A 24,486-nucleotide genomic window follows, 5' to 3' on the forward strand; every position below is an offset into this window, starting at 1 on the left:
TGGAAACTTGAGTGCAAAACTGTTCATGACAACTGCAGTCCTAAAGTTAGCAAGTCAACTGTAGTCCTCAGACATAAAAGCATTACTGTAAGTGTCCAGAACGTCTTCCAAGTGTGATTTTCAACTGTCCGTATGGAGCAGTCCTCCACAGGAGCGATGTGATGAGACTCCAGCCAGACGTAGGGCATCAGGATGGATCAGGCAGGTCCGAGGAGCAGAAGAGGTCAGCATCTCAATCTCAGGATTGACATGTAATTCAATGTTTTATTGTGAGCTTCTTACTTTCATGTGAGCGATCACATGAAGTTCGTAGGTCAGATGAGTGCCAGCGGTTAGATGAGAAGCTCATGGGACAAAGAAAGACCACATTCATTATGCATTGATAGTGTTCATTCATTCATCCTTAGTAACTGCCTGGTCAAGATCTTAATGATTTAAAGTAGACTCGTAGACTTGCTTGTATATTTTTTGTGAAATAAAACCAATTAAAAGTGTTAGAAAATTTCATAGGCGGTAACAACCATAGCAAATAACTGTCTGAGTGGAATTTATTAAAAAAAAAGTCTCCCCCCCCACACACACACAGAAAGGACACACCCACATCAGAGGCAAATCCAAATCCAGATACAGATATGAATATTTGGAACATTAAACAGATGCAGATACAGACAATGAATATTGCATTGCCACCCTAGCACAATGACCACGAGTTGGCCTAGTGGTTAGCATGTCCGTATCTTGACCGGGACATCACAAGTTCTACTCGTGGTCAGGTGATACCAAAGACCATCATAAAAATGGTACCTACTACCGTCTGGCAAGGCACGCTGCAATACAAATGCGAGTGGGGAAGTAAAACTCTCATGGTTACTAGAAGACACCCCCCACTGTAACCCTAGCTGTATAGGTGAGAGGCCAAGGGCTATCAAAATGGAGATTGGTGCTGCACCCATAACCTTAAAGAATTGGTTAGTACTGGGACAAGAGACTGCTTGGGAAGACCAGATTTTGGCATGAGAGAGACTTTGACCCTAGCACAATTAGCATATTGTCTTTCAGGTAATAATATTTGCATATTCTCTAAGGCTCCTGATGGAGTGGTGTCAGGACAACAACCTGTCTCTTAATGTCAATAAAACTAAGGAGCTGGTCATACAGGAAGCAGTTCATGCCCCATCTTCATCTGTGGGGACACTGTCAAGAGGGTCAACAGCTTGAAATTCCTTGGAGTTTCCCTCAGTGTTAATCTTAACTGGACAGACCACATGGCAGCTGCCATTAAAAAGACCCACCGATGCCTTCACTTCCTCAGGCATCTGAGGAAAGTGTGGATGTCCACTCGGATGTTGGCAATCCAGGACATTTAGATCACATGCTGAGAGACTCTAGTCATCCTGCACTGGCACTTTTCTCTTTTCTGCCCCCTCATAAGTAGTTCATGACTCTTTCAGGGATTCAGGGACAGCTTCTACCCCAAAGCTATGACTTTTCAATACACACTAAAGTGCAATATTAATACTAAACTTTACACTGTCATTTGCAAGTTATCTTTTGTACTGATCTCTCCCAGACTCATTACTTTGCACTGTTACCGTAATTGTTTATTGACTTTAATCTTGGAAATTCTGACTTTTTTTTTCTTCAAAATATTACCTCCATCTCAGCTCCATGTTATTTATACCTAAAAAGGCCCCAGTATGCCATTGTACCCCGTATTCTACCCACTGTGACACTTTGGATTGCTACCTTTGCTTTGTCACATCACTTTATTAGCTCATGTTAAATGTTTAAATAGTATTGGCTGGCTTTTTTCACGGTGTCAGATATATTCCATTCAGCTAGGAGTTGAAGACGAGTTCAGTATCATGCTAGCTGAATGGAATATATCTGATAGACCATGAAAAAAAGCCATTATTATTATTATACACTCTCTTTGTATCAGCATTCTTAAAAGGCCAACGCTAGCTTACCTACGACTCAGTGCTGTTAGCGTGCCAGTCCAGTTACTTTCTAGCCGGTGTAGCATTGAGCAGTAGTGTTAGCGAAGGCCAATGTTAGCTTACCTGCGACTCGGTGTTGTTAGCGTGGCAGTCTAGTTACCTTCCAGCTGGCATTGAGCAGGAGTGTTAGCAAAGGCCAACACTAGCTTACCTGCAACTTGGTGCTGTTAGCATGGCAATCCAGTTACCTTCCAGCCTGTGTTCATGAATAGTGTTAGCAAAGGCCAATGCTAATGCAGTCAAGCCAGTGCTACCGAGAGCTCCTAGCACAAGCTAACGACCGAGAAACTAATATTTCTGTCTCCAAACTTTTCCACACATGCTTGCCACAGTATTTTTCAGTCACACTTAAGTATTCATTTCCCTGTGTAATTTACTTAGTTACTTTTAAAATCAACATAAACAGCTACACACAATGGAGTGACTTGGCAGCCAAAATTCTCTCAAAATCTTCTGCTTTTATCCAAGCAAACCTGGTGGCCATGTTTGTTTGTCACAGTTGCTGGCTAGCATGGAAGTTTTACGTCTCTGATGTGTAACGTTGCGTTGTCTTGACAACGTGTAATATCGTAACAATAATGCATACTCATTCTCCATTGGGTAGAGTGGTGTAATACATGTAGGATAAGTGAAATGCTAACGATATTGCATGCTATCGAATCAAATTAATGAAACCCACTAGAAGGGAATAGAACACGTTTTTATTCCATCGAAAAAGTGTCCAGTATGTATAATAATGCTTGATATGTTGTTAGACATTATGTTAGATATCTCTTCGTAGTTGGCAATTTGTGCTTAGTGTTTATTTTGTTGTAATGTTGAACTGCTCTATGCTAATTGTCTATTATTTGGAGAAACGGTCAAGTAAGAATTTAATTGTACATTCATTGTATACTGTACTCTGTACATATGACAATAAAACTTTGAATCCTGAATCCTTGAATCACTGAAATGCTTTAAATTGTTGATTATTCAGCTGTTTACACATTTTATATGTCATTCTTAATAAGACTGTATGCTAAATAACAAAATGTAAAGGTAAATAAACATCACATTTGCATTACAGTGCTGTAATAGTAATGCTAAATTTCAGGTACAGGTGATACATTTAGACATGAATTGTGCATGGATTGTATGTGATATATTTTGCACATTTTATAGGAATATTCTGAACAGTAATTCTTTTAACCCTGGATTAACATTCGACACACGTATGTGATCTGGTTATGGGAAAATTATCACATATTATTGCTGAGAGAAAAGGTGAAAGTGTTTTAAATGCATTACTGAACAATTTTGTGAACGTCGCAGTGGAAGGTGGATGGGTTAATTTCAGTCATGGACTCAGGGCTGTAATCTCATGTGCCCACATTGAGATGGTAATTGTGTCTTCTCTCTGGAACCAGTGTGCTTATGTGTGTTATCATGAGACTGGAGCTGCTGGCTGAATACCGAATGCACTGAGATTAATGCATTCTGTATCCTTGGTTCTCTCTGTGTACACACACACACACACACACACACACACACACACTTATTACTGTATTTATGGACCTTTTATATCAATCTTTGCATGAGTTCACCTAAAGACACCTGAAAATAAGTTTATTCAAGAGGTTTTAAAATAAAAAATCATTACGTGTCACAATGTTCATATTATCCCATTATAATAAAAGTACTGTTGTCTTAAGAGCACACACATACAGTATATCAGAGAAATGTAACTCAATAATATTTTGCAGTTGTCCTTTTCTGTTGTTTATTCTTCAGATTCTTGTCCTTGGCTGACAGAACTGGAACCCAACTCAGTGTGTGTTGGTGTGTTGTGCATTCTGAGATGCTCTTCTGCTCACCATGGTTGTAAAGAGTGGTTATTTGAGTGACCATCGCCTTCCTGTCAGTTCAAAAGAAGTCTGGACATTCTGTTCTGAAGTTTCACATCAACATGTTGTTTCTGCTCGCAGAACTGCCATTTACCAGATGTTTTTGGACTTTTTTTCTCCACCATTCTGTGTAAACTTTACAGACTAAAAAAGTGCATAAAAATCCCAAGAGATCAGCATTTTTTGAAAGACTCAAACCAGCCTGTCAGGCACCAGCAAACATGTTGTGGTCAAAGTCACTGAGATCAAATTGTTCCTCTATACTGATGCTTGATGTGAACATTAATTGAACCTCTTGACCTGTATCTGCATGATGTTATGCATTGCTCTGCTGCCACATGATTGGCTGATTGGATAACTGCATAAATGGACAGGTGTAGAGGTGTTCCTATTAAAGTGTCCAGTGTGTGTATATCACAACATTTTCAGACAGCATCCCAAAGTGTGTCTTTTGTGGAGTTTGTACTTTGATTGGACAATGTGTGCTTTGTCTATGTACAACCCTTGTTCTGAAAATGTTGGGACACTGTGTAAACTGTAAATAAACCTGATATTTCATTGGAAATAGTGCATTTCAAATGTTGAAACTGAAAAAAAGTATTGATTATTATTATTATTATTATTATTATTATTATTATTATTATTTAAATCCATGATCGCTTTGAATTTAGTGCCAGCAATATGTTTTGAAAAAAGTTGGGACAGGGACAACAAAAGACTGGAAAAGTTGTGTCATGCTAAAACAATAATAAGTTGGTTAATTGGCAACAGGTCAGTAACATGATTGTGCATAAAAAGAGCATCCCAGATAGGTGGAGTCTCTCAGAAGTAAAGATGGGGAGGGGTTTACTGCTCTGTGAAAGACTGCCTGGGCAAACAGTGCAACAACTTAAGAATAACATTCCTCAAATGTAAAATTGCAAAGAATTTGGGGATCACATCATCTACAGTATGGTATCATTAAAAGATTCAGAGAATCTGGAGAAATTTCTGTACGCAAGGGACAAGGCTGAAAACTAATATTGGTTACCCATGATCTTTTAGCCCTCAGGTGACACTACATTAAAAACAGACATGATTCTCTAGTGGAAATCACTGCATGGGCTCAGGAACACTTCTAAAAGCCATCATCTGTGAACACATTTCATCACTCCATCCACAAGTTAAAATAGTTGGGTAGTAGGGTAGCTTGCACATCTGGGAAGGCACCATTAATGCTGAGTGATGTATACAGGTTTTCGAGCAACATGCTGCCATCCAGATGACATCTTTTTCAGGGAAGCCCTTGCTTCTTTCACCAAGACAATGCCAAACCACATTCTATACCTCTTACAACTGCATGTCTGTGTAATAAGAGTCCAGGTGCTAAACTGGCCTGCCTGCAGTCCAGATCTGTATCCCATTGAAAACATTTGGTGCATTATAAAGTGCAAAATATGACAAAGGAGACCCTGAATTTTTGAGGAGCTGAAATCCTATATCAGGTAAGAATGGCACAACATTTCACTTTCAAAACTACAAAAAAAAGGTCTCCGCAGTTCCCAAATGTTTACAGAGTGTTGTTAAAAGTAGAGGTGATGCAACACAGTGGTAAACATGCCCCTGTCCCAACTTTTTTTGAAACATGTTGCTGGTCTCAAATTCAAAATGAGCATATATTTTTTCCAAAAAAAAACCCCAACAATAAAATTACTCAGTTTCAAAATTTGATATATTGTCTTTGTACTATTTTCAATAAAATATAGGGTTTCCATGATTTGCAAATCATAGCATTCTGTTTTAATTAAGTTTTACAGTGTCCCAACTTTTTTTTTTAATTGTTGTTGTATTTTAGTTTACTTTTTAGAGTAAACAATCCACCTTATTCACTTTCATTTCATCTGTAACAATATGTGAGACTGGACCGTGTGTCAGACACCATTCTCTGCAGTACATAGGCTCCACAGTGGACAGTCCTGGCTCCATTTCTGTTAACACTTTACACTGCGGACTTTAGATACGATACAACTATGTGTCATCTACAAAAGTTCTCTGATGACTGCTATTGTGGGCTATATCTCAGATGGCGATGATAGCAAGTACAGAGAACTGACAAGGAACTTTGTGGACTGGTGCCAACGGAACTCCTTCCAGATCAATACAAGTAAAACCAAGGAACTGGTGGTGGATCTCCGCCGGACGAGGTTCTCTTCACCTACCCCAGTGAACATTCAGGGAAAGGACATTGAGATCATTAGGAGCTATAAGTACCTGGGTGTTCATCTGAACAATAAACTGGACTGGACTGATCACACGCCCTGTACAAGAAAGGCCAGAGCAGACTCCACCTGCTGATGAGGCTCAGGGCCTTTGGAGTACAGGGTCCACTTCTGAACTCTTTTTATGACTCTGTGGTGGTATCAGCCATATTCTATGGAGTTGTTTGTTGGGGAAGCAGTATCATAACAGCAGAGAGGAAAAAAACTTAACAAGCTAATTAGGAAGGCATGATCTGTCCTGGGCTGTGCACTGGACTCAGTGGATGTAGTGGGGGAGAGGAGGATGTTGGCCAAGTTGTCATCCTTAATGGAACACCTCCCATCCACTGCAGGAGACAGTAGCAGCACTGGGCAGCTCCTTCAGTGACCGGCTCCTCCATCTGCGGTGTGTTAAGGAGAGATACAACAGCTCCTTCCTCCCTACTGCTCTGAGACTGTACAACCGGCACCTACCCAAGCACAGCACTAGACACTCCTCACAATAATGAACATTACTGTCCAGATCACTTTTACATCCATAGAGACCCCTCTGAACGTATACTGTGCTCACTGACTATCAGCATCAGTACGTTACAATGAACTGCTAGCTACACATGGTTAAAATGGCTCCTGTGCAATATACCTTCTTACTTGTGCAATACTGGTAATACGACCTGTGCAATACTTACACATGCAATACCACCTGTGTAATACACTTATGTTAACTGTATATCTACAAACCTGTTAATTTATGCAAATTTGTTCAGTTTTATCTTTAAATTTGTAGTTTATTTCTTTATATATATATATATATATATATATATATATATATATATATATATATATATATATACAACCCCGATTCCAAAAAAGTTGGGACAAAGTACAAATTGTAAATAAAAACGAAATGCAATAATTTACAAATCTCAAAAACTGACATTGTATTCACAATAGAACATAGACAACATATAAAATGTCGAAAGTGAGACATTTTGAAATTTCATGCCAAATATTGGCTCATTTGAAATTTCATGACAGCAACACATCTCAAAAAAGTTGGGACAGGGGCAATAAGAGGCTGGAAAAGTTAAAGGTACAAAAAAGGAACAGCTGGAGGACCAAATTGCAACTCATTAGGTCAATTGGCAATAGGTCATTAACATGACTGGGTATAAAAAGAGCATCTTGGAGTGGCAGCAGCTCTCAGAAGTAAAGATGGGAAGAGGATCACCAATCCCCCTAATTCTGCGCCGACAAATAGTGGAGCAATATCAGAAAGGAGTTCGACAGTGTAAAATTACAAAGAGTTTGAACATATCATCATCTACAGTGCATAATATCATCAAAAGATTCAGAGAATCTGGAAGAATCTCTGTGCGTAAGGGTCAAGGCCGGAAAACCATACTGGGTGCCCATGATCTTCGGGCCCTTAGACGGCACTGCATCACATACAGGCATGCTTCTGTATTGGAAATCACAAAATGGGCTCAGGAATATTTCCAGAGAACATTATCTGTGAACACAATTCATTGTGCCATCCGCCGTTGCCAGCTAAAACTCTATAGTTCAAAGAAGAAGCCATATCTAAACATGATCCAGAAGCGCAGACATCTTCTCTGGGCCAAGGCTCATTTAAAATGGACTGTGGCAAAGTGGAAAACTGTTCTGTGGTCAGACGAATCAAAATTTGAAGTTCTTTATGGAAATCAGGGACGCCGTGTCATTCGGACTAAAGAGGAGAAGGACGACCCAAGTTGTTATCAGCGCTCAGTTCAGAAGCCTGCATCTCTGATGGTATGGGGTTGCATTAGTGCGTGTGGCATGGGCAGCTTACACATCTGGAAAGACACCATCAATGCTGAAAGGTATATCCAGGTTCTAGAGCAACATATGCTCCCATCCAGATGACGTCTCTTTCAGGGAAGACTTTGTATTTTCCAACATGACAATGCCAAACCACATACTGCATCAATTACAGCATCATGGCTGCGTAGAAGAAGGGTCCGGGTACTGAACTGGCCAGCCTGTAGTCCAGATCTTTCACCCGTAGAAAACATTTGGCGCATCATAAAACGGAAGATACAACAAAAAAGACCTAAGACAGTTGAGCAACTAGAATCCTACATTAGACAAGAATGGGTTAACATTCCTATCCCTAAACTTGAGCAACTTGTCTCCTCAGTCCCCAGACGTTTACAGACTGTTGTAAAGAGAAAAGGGGGTGTCTCACAGTGGTAAACATGGCCTTGTCCCAACTTTTTTGAGATGTGTTGTTGTCATGAAATTTAAAATCACCTAATTTTTCTCTTTAAATGATACATTTTCTCAGTTTAAACATTTGATATGTCATCTATGTTCTATTCTGAATAAAATATGGAATTTTGAAACTTCCACATCATTGCATTCCGTTTTTATTTACAATTTGTACTTTGTCCCAACTTTTTTGGAATCGGGGTTGTGTGTATATATATATATATATATATATATATATATATATATATACACACCTTTTTTGTATACTTAGTACTTTTTGCGGGGCAGCATGGTGGTGTAGTGGTTAGCGCTGTCGCCTCACAGCAAGAAGGTCCGGGTTTGAGCCCTGTGGCTGATGAGGGCCTTTCTGTGTGGAGTTTGCATGTTCTCCCCGTGTCCGCGTGGGTTTCCTCCGGGTGCTCCGGTTTCCCCCACAGTCCAAAGACATGCAGGTTAGGTTAACTGGTGGTTCTAAATTGAGCGTAGGTGTGAATGTGAGTGTGAATGGTTGTCTGTGTCTATGTGTCAGCCCTGTGATGACCTGGCGACTTGTCCAGGGTGTACCCCGCCTTTCGCCCGTAGTCAGCTGGGATAGGCTCCAGCTTGCCAGCGACCCTGTAGAACAGGATAAAGTGGCTACAGATAATGAGATGAGATGAGTACTTTTTGCACTACTCCTTCATTGCCTTATCTTTTTTGCTATCTACATTTTGCTGCGGGCGGCACGGTGGTGTAGTGGTTAGCGCTGTCGCCTCACAGCAAGAAGGTCCTGGGTTCGAGCCCCGGGGCCGGCGAGGGTCTTTCTGTGCGGAGTTTGCATGTTCTCCCCGTGTCAGCGTGGGTTTCCTCCGGGTGCTCCGGTTTCCCCTACAGTCCAAAGACATGCAGGTTAGGTTAACTGGTGACTCTAAATTGACCGTAGGTGTGAATGGTTGTCTGTGTCTATGTGTCAGCCCTGTGATGACCTGGCGACTTGTCCAGGGTGTACCCCGCCTTTCGCCCGTAGTCAGCTGGGATAGGCTCCAGCTTGCCTGCGACCCTGTAGAAGGATAAAGCGGCTAGAGATAATGAGATGAGATGAGACATTTTGCTGCTTTTTTTTTCTGCTGTAACAATGTAAATTTCCCCTTGTGGGATAATAAAAGGCTATCTCATCTCATCTCTTCTCATCTCTTCTCATCTATGACCTGAAGCAACTGTCACTGACAGACTGCATGAATCTACAATCTGGGTTAGATAGAAATCAGCCCCAGCCTTGCTTCATCATACAATTCTGTTTCTCATGACCAGTGGTGGCTCTGTTGTGCTCTGTTTCACAAAACAAAATAATCTCTGCCTTAAGACATTTGTTAACAGCAAAAACACTGATGTGGATACCAAAAATGAACCATATATCGATGCATTTTTATAAAGAGTGGGATCATCCCTGATAATATTTGCTTCCTTATACTTAGATTCAGTCGGAAAAGACATTCAGATTCTGTGTGGGCTTAATCAAGAGTGTGTGGTGGTTTGGAAATCAGGATGTCTGGTCCAGAAGAGCATTGGATAACTGTGTACAAAAATCTCAAACTAGCTGTTGAAATGACTAACTTCAACTGTAATTTAGAAGTTAGCATTTAGATGAGGCTCCTGGGACACGTCATGTGTTGGCTAAGGAAATTGAAACTTCTTTCCTTTTTGTGGGCGCTTTAATTTTTTTTGAGTTCAGTGTGTGACATTTCTTTTTCTCCTTGGATCAAAGGTTGGGACCACAACACATTCTTTAGTTTGTCTTTTCATTTCCATTCCCTCTGATCTGTCTACATACAGTACGTGTTCACCAAGAATGCAGTAAAGAGCATTGTTTCTCTTCAACGCTTTGTTTTCGGAGACCATCTTTTACAATATCCTGCGCCTTTTGCTTTTTCCCACACACTTTGACTTTACAGGAAATCATTCAGTATGTTTACTGCAGCGTGGCACACAAGACAACAAAGGACAGAGTCGAGTTTTGTTTACTGTGCACAAATCTAGTGTGTGGTTGTATATTCAGTGGTGTGTAGAGGTCGCACGTCAGTGGGGGCGGTTGGTGGAAAAAAACTGCCTCTCTATGTGCTTTAAATGAACACACACACACATCTTGAATTGCTTAATCTCATCAGCGCAGTGTTATTTGTATTGCTGTGCACTCTGAAGTGGTGGGATGGCTGGCTCCAGTCCGCTCCACCCATACATCATAAAGGCCAGACTGATGAGTTGCAAGCTTGCTATGGCACAATTAGTCTCATGCTTCCTCCCCTCATTATGACTGTACTGTATTCTCACTGTGCTTAACTACTGATTACACACTTGCCCTGCCTAAAGCCAGCCATGCAATTATTCTATACAAAGAGAATACAGAAAACAGCACAAGTAAAAGAGGCAAAAAAGTTATAATCTTTAGAAAGGAAAACAGATGCAGAATAAGAGGCCCAATAATCTCTTCTTTAATGAAAAACATAATCAAATGCTTGCAGTATTATTCGCTGTCCTATTCACTTCACAGACATGAGTTCAGTGATTATCTGCCACTGGTAAGTACATATATTTAAATAATATTGGCTGGTGTTGAGTGGTATGTCAGATATATTCCATTCAGCTCGCATGACATTGAGTCGAAGACGAGTTCAATATCATGCGAGCTGAATGAAATATATCTGATATACCATGAAAAAAAGCCAACCATTATTATTATTATTATTATTATTATTATTATTATTATAATACACACATATTGTCTTCATATCAGTATTCTTGAAGGCCAACGCTAGCTTATCCACAACTTGGTGCTGTTAGTGCGGCAGTACAATCACCTTCCAGTCGGTGTAGCATTGAGCAGTAGTGTTAGCGAAGGCCAAAGCTAGCTTATCTGTGACTTGGTGCTGTTAGTGTGGCAGTACAATCACCTTCCAGCCAGTGTAGCATTGAGCAGTAGCGTTAGCGAAGGCCAACGCTAGCTTATCCGCAACTCGGTGCTGTTAGTGTGGCAGTGCAGTCACCTTCCAGCCAGGGCCGTAGCCAGGATTTTTCAAATACCGAGGTTAAACATGGCTGACAGCACCGAAGGCCCCCCGGCACAACTTAAATAAATAAATAAATAAATAAATAAATAAATAAAAAACCAAGGATAGATTTGGTGGAGGACACATTTATTTTAACAATTCTAAAACTGTGGCACCATAACTGTGGTGTTTTACCTGACATAAAAGTAGAAAGGTAGTGAACTCTTGAACTGAGTATACATACCTAAAGTACCAGTTACCTAAAGTATTGGCATTATTTACATTGCAGCATACACATAACAGAAAGGGTGTGAACTGCTGAATTGTAAGCTTTAGTATTACACCTTATAATAAGAGTGAGTGAGTGAGTGTGTGTGTGTGTGAGAGAGAGACAGAGAGAGTTTGTGTGTTATTTGTGGGTGTCTGTATGTGTAGAGATGTTCTGAGCAGTAATGTAAAGGCATCAGTCTATCTGGCTGTCTTGAATTGAGATCCATTTACATGCATTCTCTGAAACACAGTGTTCTCACCATTGCCTGTAATGTAAATTTGGCTCATAACACATTTACTTTAACAATTCTAAAACTGTGCCATCAGGACTGTGGAGTTTTGTCTGACATAAAAGTCAAAACTGAACTGAGTGTATTGCTCAGCTACCTGAAGTATTGGCATTATTTACATTTCATTATCTTAAATTACATTAGAATGTAGAGCTATTAGTTCTGTGTGAAGACTATGTATTAGAGAGAGTGTGTGAGAGTGTATTATTTGTGTGTGTGTGTGTCTGTATTTGTGTGCCTGTGTGTGTGAGTGAGTGAGTGAGTGAGTGAGTGAGTGAGAGAGAGTTATGAGAAAAAGAGAGAGAGTTACTCGAACAAGCCCGTTTACTCAGCCCTGCACAGGGCTGCCTGTGACAACGTAGTTTTGAATGTTTCTCGAAATGCTAACTAAAATGTAATAGGCAATGACAATGAAACATTTCCCCTTGGAAAGTTGGCATGACACCGCTGAACAGTCTGCCACTGCACTGACAATATTTTCTCACCTTCCCTCCTTCTCTTCCCCTGCTCTTCTGTTGGCTGTCCAAACCTTAATTTAGTTTGTTGCAGCTTTTTCATTTTGCACTCGGGTAAAGCCCTATAATGCTATGTGACTATTAGCCTACGTTAGGTTAGGTAGGCATATGTGATAGAGCATAGACTACACCCTGCCTGTTTTATCCAAAACCCAACTTCCCCGGCCGACACTAGTATAGGCTCCATCGCGTGACGCTGCGTTAGACACGGCAACGATAGAGATAGAGGCTGAGAGATTTCAGATGACATTAGACGATGTGAATTTTATTGGGGGGAAATACAGATGACATGTGGATGTGGACGCTGCGTTTTACATTGATCACTGCTCGAATTCAGCGTAGTCCAATTTGAAATTTCTGAAAAAAATACCGAGGACATGACCTCGGTGTCCTCAGTGGTAGTTACGGCCATGCTTCCAGCTGGTGTAGTGTTAGTGAAGACCAACGCTAGTGTAATCAAGCCAAATATTATTATTATTTTCCCTGTGTAATTTACTTTGTAACTTTTAAAATCAACATAGACAACTACACACAACAGCACTACCTGGTAGCCAAAATTCTCTCAAAATCTTCTGTTTTTAATGAAGCAAACCTGTTTGTTTGTTTGTTTGTTTACAAACTGTCATTGTTGCTCGCTAGCACGGAAGTTTTACGTCTCCAACATGTGACGTCATGTTGTCTCGACAATGTGCAATATTGTAACAATGTTGAATGCTCATTTTCCATTCGGTAGAGCGACATAATATACGTAGGATAAGCGATATGATAACAATATTGTATGCTATCAACAAACTCGGGGCGGCACGGTGGTGTAGTGGTTAGCGCTGTCGCCTCACAGCAAGAAGGTCCTGGGTTCGAGCCCCAGGGCCGGCGAGGGCCTTTCTGTGTGGAGTTTGCATGTTCTCCCCGTGTCCGCGTGGGTTTCCTCCGGGTGCTCCGGTTTCCCCCACAGTCCAAAGACATGCAGGTTAGGTTAACTCGTGACTCTAAATTGAGCGTAGGTGTGAATGTGAGTGTGAATGGTTGTCTGTGTCTATGTGTCAGCCCTGTGATGACCTGGCGACTTGTCCAGGGTGTACCCCGCCTTTCGCCCGTAGTCAGCTGGGATAGGCTCCAGCTTGCCTGCGACCCTGTAGAAGGATAAAGCGGCTAGAGATAATGAGATGAGATGAGATCAACAAACCCACTAGAAGGGAATAGAATACGTTTTTATTCCATGGAAAAAGTGTCCTGTATGTATGATAATCAATAATATTGGTAATATGATAATAAAATATAAAAATTAATGGTGTGGATATGGCTGTATTGGAAGATTGAATAGCTTTGAGTTTGCCACTGGAAAGTTTATCAGTATGTTCTCTGTATGAGCCTTGGAATTTGGAGTCCCAGCTATAAATACACAATGAATCAGTGACAAAATCTCTGACATTTTTTTTTTTCCACAGATGACTTATTCCTGCCGCATGCCCACTGTTCCTAGGATATGCTGACCTGACTAGGAGAAAGCAAAAAAAAAAAAAAAAATGCAAATCATAAAAGAAGCTGACGTTGACAAACATTTATGTTTATGTAACTTCTTTTTCTTTGTTGTTTGTATCTTACTGTTAAAGGATCTTGATCATATACTTGGACATGGAGAACACCATAGAATTTTAACTGACATTAGGATCATCTACACTGTGACAAGCAATAGATAATCTTACAAGAACACTGAAATGGCACTGTAAAACTGGCTGAAAGAACTTGCTGAAAATGAATGAAAATACTTAAATGTCTTTTACCATATACCACTCCAAAGTTCTCTTACTATGAAGCTGATGCTCACTGAAATAAAGATATAATGACTTGGATTTATTTTTTCCCCCAGTATGGCTAATGCCTACCAGCTGCACATGTACTCCTAAAAGTATCCAGTGTTTTGTGATCTCATCTCTATATATTGCAAAGTGGATAAGGCTGGTGGGGTGGCATGGTGGTGTAGTGGTTAGCACTGTCGCCTCACAGCAAGAAGGTCTGGGTTCGAGCCCCGTGGCCGGCGAGGGCCTTTCTGTGCGGAGATTGCGTGCCGTCCGCGTGGGTTTCCTCTGGGTGCTCTGGTTTCCCCCAAAGGCATGCAGACTAGGCTAATTCGTGGCTCTAAATTGACCGTAGGTGTGAATGTGAGTGTGAATGGTTGTCTGCGTCTATGTGTCAGCCCTGCGATAACCTGGAGACTTGTCCAGGGTGTACCCTGCCTCTTGCCCATAGTCAGCTGGGATAGGATCCAGCTTGCCTGCGACCCTGTAGGAAGGATAAGCGGCTATGGATAATGCTGGACACAAACTTGAACAATTTTCCCTATTATGAGAAAAGAAAGAATTTTTCTTTTACTCCAATAACACTTATGTATTGAGGTATTTCACCCACGTGACCAAGTCACGTGATGCAGCCATTTTGGACGGCACGCTTAAGTCCTTCAGTGCAAGGCAGTATGAGATGGTGGAGACCTTTGCGCATTTTAACAACAAAGTAAGCTGTGATTCGTGTTAAATTGGATCTGTCTTTTATCACAAACACTGTACCCAGCCTTGGTATGGAGCCAAGGTTGTTGACAGAAGTCAACAGTTTGATGAAGGATGACCCCAGCAATTTGAAACGGTACAAGGTAGGCTATGTTCACAACACTGTCTTGTTACTCGGGGGATCCGAGATCCCCTGAAACAGACATGAGATCCTTTGAAAACATGATTTGGGAAATGTTGGGGGGTCTCTAAAATATTGGCAAAATGATGTTTATTGACATAGCAATCGTGTGTAACGGGAAGCATTTGCATATCCGAAGTGTTGTGTTTACATGACAACGACTGCTGCTGCCAGGTTGGTTGTTGAGTAGCCTGACTGTTTTTTTTTTTCTTGCGTGTGGTATCATTGTTGACGCGAGGTTGTTTTTTGAACATGCCAATGCGGACACGATTTCCCCTGATGAGTTATGACTTCAGACGCGATGCGTGTGTGGAGTCCGCGTGATATGTGCGTAAGATAGGCTTCTCATGTGTTTGGAGATCCGCGCTCTTTCTTTCTTTCTTTCTTTCTTTCTTTCTTTCTTTCTTTCTTTCTTTCTTTCTTTTTACTTAATTTCCCTGTTTATTTCTGTGTCCCGTTTCTTTCTAGCCTCTGTTATTGCGTTTTATGTCTGATGTCTGCTACATGCAACCCTAGACAAATTAACACTGCCTTGTTTCACTGCTCAGATGGGTTAACAAACACTGACCCATTTACTTTTTGCTATATATTTTATCAAAATTGCGTTAACTGATAAACTAACCTGAAATGAAATGATCACTGCAAAGTCTGGAGTACTCTGTTGGCTCCCAATCCTGTCTTTTCACAGCTGTAATCCCTCTTGTCTGGGTCAGTAGGAAACCGGTAGTGATGTGTCGGTCGCAAACGATCCGGTTCAAAGAGCCGGCTCTTTGAAGTGAACGACGGGAGCCGGCTCTTCGGTGGGAGCCGAGTTGGGGAGCCGAATTATTTTTTTGTCCTTAGGTGCCTCAGAGAGAGACTTTCACAAAAAAAAGTTGCTGTCCGATTGCGTCTTTGTGTTGTCTATTACCATTCAAAGGAAAAAAAGTAGCATGGTGTATGCCTACTTTTTTTGGTTGGGGGGGGCTGATGTCATTCGCAGCTGCGAAAATACGAAAATTGGTGTAATGCTTAAAGCTGTGGAGCGCAGGGGAGAGGAGTCTGTGAGGCACCTGAGGAGGGGAAAATCAGCTGTGTATTTTATATTGGTAATATAACACAGTTTTGCATTATGTTTGTGAGAAAATAATTTATTAATTGGTAAGTTTTATTTCTATAGCTAGAACATTGTTACACTGCTATACTTTACAAAGCTTTACAATGGCTACAAAAACTAAAAAATAAAATGGAAAACATCCTATTGGGGCGGCACGGTGGTGTAGTGGTTAGCGCTGTCGCCTCACAGCAAGAAGGTCCTGGGCTCGAGCCCCGGGGCCGGCGAGGGCCTTTCTGTGTGGAGTTTGCATGTTCTCCCCGTGTCCGCGTGGGTTTCCTCCGGGTGCTCCGGTTTCCCCCACAGTCCAAAGACATGCAGGTTAGGTTAACTGGTGACTCTAAATTGACCGTAGGTGTGAATGGTTGTCTGTGTCTATGTGTCAGCCCTGTGATGACCTGGCGACTTGTCCAGGGTGTACCCCGCCTTTCGCCCGTAGTCAGCTGGGATAGGCTCCAGCTTGCCTGCGACCCTGTAGAAGGATAAAGCGGCTAGAGATAATGAGATGAGATGAGAACATCCTATTGATAAAATATAAATAATGTAATTAATTAACTAGTTAATTGCAGCAATTAAATCAAAAATAAAATCTCAGGAGCCCTTTGGGAGCCGAAAGAGCCGGCTCCTTATAGTAAGAAGAGCCAAAAGAGCCGGCTCCCGAAAAAGAGCCGAAATTCCCATCACTAGAAACTGGTAAAAGGAGTGTCCTGCACGCTGTCCCTGTCTGTTGTGGCAGCCCACAGCACAACAAGCAAACACCATGGTTATTTATAGAGTGCTTACTGACAAATTAATCTATTCTAGGTGTCTGTAACACGTTTTTTTTCAAGCCGGTTCTCCCTCTCTGTCTGCAGCGTTAGTATGTAGCTTGACGTTCAAAATGGCGGACACCGGGGCGTCACGTGACCCTGTGACGTCAGGTGAAATACCTCAATAATGGAGGTCTTAGGGCAATTGTTGGGGCAGTTAATGAGTATTTATGCAAATGAGTATTTTTTGTCGAATGCTACTTTCTGAGATAAGACTTTTGTTTTTAGAGGGAAGACTTTGTAGTTATGCATTACCGATATATTTGTGGAGTTCTGAGCATGCATGACTACCACCATTCATTCATTCATTCATTCATTCATTCATCTTCAGTAGCCACTTTAAGCTGGTCAGGGATTGACTGGATCTGGAGCCTATCCCAGGAACACTGTATGTGATGCAGAAATACACTCTGAATTGGCCCACAGGCGTCTCTCTCTCTCTCTCTCTCTCTCTCTCTCTCACACACACACAAACACGATACACTCAAGTTCCTTTCACATACGAAATCTGTTAACGTATGAGGTAAAAACAACACAGAATAGATAGCAAATTTTCATTCCCACTGGAAATGGGAATTATGGAACTGATCAATTTTCCATAATGAAATCCATTATGGAAATGGATGTTTCCATGCACCGTATTGCGTATTCCCACCTGATTGTATTCAGTGGAATGTTACCGAGCATAAACCTTGTGAGACCAGATATGGCATATAATTCATGAGGAGGCAAATCCATTGTTGTGAAAAGCCCAAACTGAGACATTCTCTAGTGAGCAACATGGCACAATTCAAGCTGCATCACGGCTCTGTTGAGAGAGTTCTTTTCCTGTTTCTGAACATTTGTTTTGTTCAAGCAAAGGCTATTTATAACAATTTTTGCTTATACAGTGGGACCGCCATATCTGCTGACCTCACTCAAGCATACAAGCACACATGACTCCTGTATTTTGACAGCATTAACCACACACACCTGCTTTCACTTTTTTCACTTATTACTTGCCTCATTTAAACCCCGGCTTCTATTAGTTGGTCTTCTGTTTGTTTTTATTTTCCATGCCGATGCTTGTCGTGTTCCTCACTTCTACTCAAGTGTTTTCCTACCTGATGTTTTTTGTTGCTTTGACTATCCTGTGTAAATAAAAGGTTTCTATTACTGCATCTGTCTCCACGCCTCAACCATTATAAAAATATTAAGTGGAAATATCAGAATTAGAGAGAGAGACACAGAGAGAGAGAGAGAGAGCAAGCACATTCACATAATTTTTATTATAGTAAAACTGCAATATAGTATATATTATAGTATAGCATAACTTGTGTGTAGTTTATAAAACAAAACTTTATCATAGGTAATATCCAGTACTGTGCAAAAGTCTTTGGCACCCTATTTTTCTCATACAAACTTTGTTTTAGATTTCTGTTTTATGACTTCTACATTATCGAGTCAGTACAAAAACACCTTTGAGTTCCAAACATTCATTTTCCAGGACAACATTAAATGTTACAGAAAACAAATGTTTGCATCTGAGCAGCATATTGCATAAGAGAGCACTTTTCAGATTAAAAAAGAAAACATAATGAAGGCTGCTGGGTTTTGGTGCAAAATTAAGAAGCGAGTGTGACAGTCAAAGTGTCCAGAAGAACTGTGGCTGGTTCTGTAAGATGCTCAGTTAAACCTACAGCTCATTTCCTTATAAAACTGCACTCGTTGTACCGGAGACTACTATTTTTTTAAAGCAAAGGGTCGTCTCACACCAAATATTGACTTTGTTTCATTTATTATGGCTTATTGATTACAGTTTATTGTATTTTTTAAATGTTGAAACATTTTATTTCATTATTTTTAAGCCATTTTTGTTCTATAGCATTTCTTTACATGTGCCTAAGACTTATGCACAGTACTGTATGTACACGAAAAGCAATCTTTATATATGGTTAGTTCCTATCCATGGTTTTGGCTCTTGGCGTGAGATTTTGCAACGGATCCAACTGTATACAGTGGAACGGCGCTCCTACTGTATCTGGCAATTTTTTTTTTTTTGCTTGTTGTTTTGAGTTTGTCGCTGGTTGCTTTATATTGAGGCAGTATCAGTAGTGCTGTTGCAATATCACTGCATCACCACTTACATCACCACCAGCAACATCACTACAGGTCACAAGACGTTAATCTTCTGGTTTCGATTCCCACTGTAACTATGACAAAAGATTTCCGTAAATGTTACTAGGTCGACAGGGGATAGATGAATGTTTCGACTTTGCCCTTTTACTCTCATTCCCACAGGACACCATTATAGCATAATAACGGAAAATTTACAGTTTTGACTATGAGTGGGAATGGGGTCATTCACACCTAAGGGCAATTTAGAGTCACCAATCCACCTACTGTATGAGCAGGATTTGGGGAGGAGAACCCAAAAGAAACCCACTTGGATACATGGAGAACATGCAAAATTCTGCAACAGTAACCAAAACTTCAGGCTTAAACAGCAGACCCTGGAGCTGTGAGATGGTAATGTGCTTAAGACTTTTGCACAGTACTGTATGTACATGAAAAACAATCTTTATATACAGTTCGTTCCTATCCTCGTTGCATAAGTAACGTCAACATTTTATTACTCCGGTGCTGGAAACACTGAATAAGAACAACTTTGCTAAGACAGCCTTTCATGTCTTGAGTACATCAAAAGTTGTATAACGTACTACAGTTAGAATAATTTAACAACTTTCTTTATAAATGAGCTTCAGATAAACAGGTTGTTTTTTTTTTCTCAGCACAGGGAAACATTTTGAAATCCATGTCTGTGGCAATCACACAGATGTTACAGGACAGATATTAGGTTGAAATATACTGGTATATTTCTCGAATTGTCAAATAACAAAGCTTTTGTATGCTCTGTAATCACTGCACTGTTGTGATAATGAGACTACAATCAGGACAGCATTCAAGCAGGTCTTCAGACCGTGCATGGAGTAATTACAGTGAGGCCCAGACCCCCAGACCTCTATTTCAAGAGAAGAGGCAGAGCTTTCTCTCTCTCTCTCTCTCTCTCTCTGCAAGCTCTCATCCTACACGTTCTCATTACAGAGCCACTGTTAAGCAGCCATAGATCTTTCAGCATCTGGAGTCGATCGCTATGTACTGACACATGAACTACTCTCAGGCACCGACCTAACCACCAACGGCCGTGTACTCAGTCTGTTTGGACCTTATATCACTCTGTATGTTTATAGGAAAAGATTTAGCTTCAGGGCGAGATGTTGGAGGGGGGTCGTTTAGAGATAAGAGACCAACCTCCCTTTCGGGAGCGCTTTGGTACGCTAACGAACAGCCGAGCTCAAACATGTCAGAGCTGAGTTATGGAGCTTTAAAGAAGCAGGGGGCCTGGCCTTTAGAGTTTCATTCATGCCCATGAAGCCAAACTCCTGTGCAACGTCATCATGACAGAATCTTGAACTATTTCCGGAAATGCAATAAAGTAAAAGCATTTAAAAAAAAAGAATATTATTGTTGTCATCATATACAGTACCAGTTGAGAAGTTGATGTAGTACAACTGCCTGAGATTTTTTTTAACAAGTTTAAATGATTTTTTTGGGCTCTTGAGAGCTTTAAAGTTGCTGCAGTTCTTGTAGATCTGAACACCATGCCAAGAATTCAAAATAGCAGTTAAAGCAAAACACATTTAACATGCAATGCATAGCACTTTGTACCAACAAGCATGTGAATGAAAGTTGTCCTCGTTTTGGAGAAAAAAAAAGGGTGAGGTAAGGTAAAGTAAGGGTTGCAGTACTGTGGGATTTAATTCCCCATCATTTTCCCTGACTTCCCTCTGTATTTGACAGGACACTAAACACTACTCTATACTTCCAGTAATTTTTAAACTAATGACCATGTATCTCAGAACATCTCATGATGTCTTGTTAACTTTCCCAGAATTTCTAGTGGCTCAGCTATTTATATGCCAATTATACTAAGGTGTTTACTATTTTGTTAATAATCAAAAGACATTCAGTCAGGCAAGAAAACTGAAATGATATATTGAAATACTCACAGTTCCTGAGCTGCTGCAAGTCGCTCTGATCAGTCATTCACAGTTCAGATGTCATGTATTTGTTCCAACTTGGTGGGAGTTTTTAAAGGTCATATGCCATCACAGATATATCACTTAGCAACAGTAGCAAGCCATCTGGCTAGTGTTAGCCATCAAGATAAAGGGCAAACTGGAAACACAAATTGGATTGGTTAAGAATACTCACAGACCTGAGAACAAAATACGCAACAATACACAGATTAGAGAATAAAACTACACACAACTGAAGTAACCAAGTTTTGCTCTTCACTCTGTGTTTTAGCTAGCTAGTTATCATTTGCTACCTGGCAGGCTACCCATGGTCCTGTTTATTCATAAGTACTCTTACCAAGTAATATCACTTTTACTTTTTACCAGAGAGACTCATAATCTCACAAAACACCAAATCTTTCATCCAGCAGTTTTAATTTATTGGGTATTTTATGGAGCACAGTTTGGGTACAGTATAGCTCTCTCTGTTAAAAATAGTTTGCAGAAACCTTTTATCTTTGCATTCATATTATGTGTCTTATTTGGCTTTTAAGATCACCTTTGACAGTGGTTCTCAAAATGGGGTACAGAGATGACTGTATAGTCAGTGGGTCTGTGATCCGTCCTCTCTCTTTCTCTATGGTCTGTGTCATGAATGCCAAGCGGAGTCTCTCAGTTGACATCTTTGACGGCGCCTTTGAGATCTAAGGTCAAGCTGTTCCTCACCGTGGACACGGCCTCTTTTTGTCTGGTTATGCCAGGCATCCCTGTCTACAGTGAGGTTGTGCCATGAGGTCAAGTCGAACCCAAATGCCTTCAGGTCTTCCTTGATGCAATCCTTCCATCGTTTCCTTGGGCGACTTCTGCTTCTCTTGCCTTCTGCCATCTTGCCAAATAGCAGTTGTTTGGGGATGCGATTGTCCTCCATACGACATACGTGTTCCAGCCACCAGAGTCTATTGCTGCGAATCATGGTCTCAATGGTGGAGGTCTTTGCTCTATTGAGGACTTCTCTGTTTGTCTTCTTGTGCCACCATCTGATTTTAAGTATCTGGCATAGAGAACGCTGATGGAATGCTTCCAGACTTTTGAGATGGTGTGAGAGAGTTGGCCAAGTTTCACTGCCATACAGCAAGGATGGTAGGACAATAGCTTTATAGACAGTGAACTTAGTAGACAGGGTAAGTCCTTTCCAATTCCATACTCTTGAGCTTAGGGACTTGAATGCAGCTGCACCATGGGAGATTCTGTGTTTGACCTCTGAGTCTAACGAGGCATCTTCTGACATAATCCCACCAAGGTATGTAAACTTCCTGGCATGCTTGAGGGTGAAGTCATCAATTTTTATTGGGGGTGGATCAGGGCATCCAATATGCATCACTTCAGTTTTGGGTTTACTGATGGTAAGACCCCAAGCTTTGCAAGACTGATTGAGGGCAGTAACTCCATACTGCAGAGAACTTGCACTTTTTGTGGCTAGAGATGCATCATCTGTGTACAGGAAATCATCTTGCTTAGTTGTTGATGCTGACTTTGACTTTAGGCGATGCAAGTTGAAGAGCTTGCCATCCATTTTGTGGTGGATGTTGATGGCAAAGTCTGGAAGGGATCTGTGGGCATGGCACAGGACATAAGCAAAGAATAGAATAAACAGTGTTGGGGCCAGGATGCAGCCTTCACGCAAAACATTGGTTACCTCAAAATCTTCTGTTAGTTCACTGCTGATAGAGACATGGGCATGCATACCATTATGGAAGCTTTTGATGATGTTAACAAGTTTGCTGGGTATGCCAACTTTCAGTAAGAGGTGCCACATGGTGTCCCTATCCGCTGTGTCAAATGCCTTGACCAGGTCCACAAATATGATGTGCAGCTCTTGATGCTGTTCACAACACTTCTCAATAAGCTGGCGAAGGGCAAACATCATGTCATTCATTGATCTGCCTCCTCTAAATGCGCATTGCACTTCTGGCAAGAACTTTTCCACAACTGGCCAAATTCTGTTAAGTATGACCCAAGCAAACAGTTTCCCAGTGATTGCCATAAGGGTAATACCTCTGTAGTTGCCACAGTTGAATCTGCAGTTCTTCTTGAAGAGGGTAATGATGGTGCCGTCCTTAAAGTCTTGGGGCACCTGCTCCTGTTCCCAGATAACTGTTAATAATCTGAGTAGTTCAGCGTGTAGCCTTGGATCAACAGCTTTCAAGACCTCTGCTGGGACGCAGTCTTGACCTGGAACTTTGTTTGTGGCTAGTTGTTTCAAGTCCTTGGAAAGCTCTTCTTCAGTTGGGGGTGCTTCAAGATCAGTGAGGATCTCCTCTTGAGGGATGTCATCCAGAACTGATGGATCAATGTTACTTGGCTGGTTGAGAAGAGTACTGAAATGTAATTTCCAGCGTTCCATGATGTCATCCTTCTCTGTGAGGCGGTTTCTGGCTAGATCATTGATGGGTGTCAGACCAGACAATCGATGTTGAGTCACAAACTTCACAGCCTCAAAGAAACTCTTTGGGTCATGGCGTTCTGCATGTTTCTCAATATCATGTGCGCGATCAAGCCACCACTGGTTCTGCATGCGACGAAGCTCTGTCTGGCATTTGTTCAGAAAAGCTCTGTAGCGCTGGTGGTTTTGTGTTGTGTCATCTCTGAGAACTGCCTGGAAACTGTCATGTCTCTGTTTCAACATGACAGAAACATCCATCCATTATCCATAACCGCTTATCCTGTGCAGGGTTGCAGGCGAGCTGGAGTCTATCCCAGTTGACTATGGGCAAAAGGCAGGGTACACCCTGAACAAGTCTCCAAATCATTGCAGGACTGACACTAATGCTGTGTTCACATATATACCGGTACGATAGTGGTATAACTGTATCGATACAAAGTATACCGGTACAGTTTAGTGCATCTCTCCACACTAGCGAGAAGTTTGCGGTTTTCTTTCACGGTAGTTGAAATGCGCGTGTGTGAAATGTTTCCGTGGTTACCGAGTAACTTCCTTCCTAGAATATGGCGGATGAAACAACGTGTGTGTGCTTTTTGTTGTCAGTGTACAGTCTGTATTTCTGGTGGTCATTTATTCAGTCGAATCGTATAAAACGCGCGAGGCAGTTGAGAAAGAAACAAAGAAAACGAATCTCCGTTCTTCATTATTCAGTGAAGACATCGATTGAGGTGTGTGACTTTGCGCATGCGCATTATATTTGTATCAATACAGAACCGCTTCATCTGTCCACACTACAGCGAAGCGCTACAGTACCGATACTGTACCGGTACGAAACCCATACATTTGTGGGTTTCGTACCGATACAGTTATACCGATACAGTACCGGTATAGTTGCTAGTGTGGACAGGTGTTGCAGTACGAAAGTAGTAT

The sequence above is a fragment of the Neoarius graeffei genome, chromosome 6, assembly GCF_027579695.1.
Source record: "Neoarius graeffei isolate fNeoGra1 chromosome 6, fNeoGra1.pri, whole genome shotgun sequence".
Classification (NCBI taxonomy): domain Eukaryota; kingdom Metazoa; phylum Chordata; class Actinopteri; order Siluriformes; family Ariidae; genus Neoarius; species Neoarius graeffei.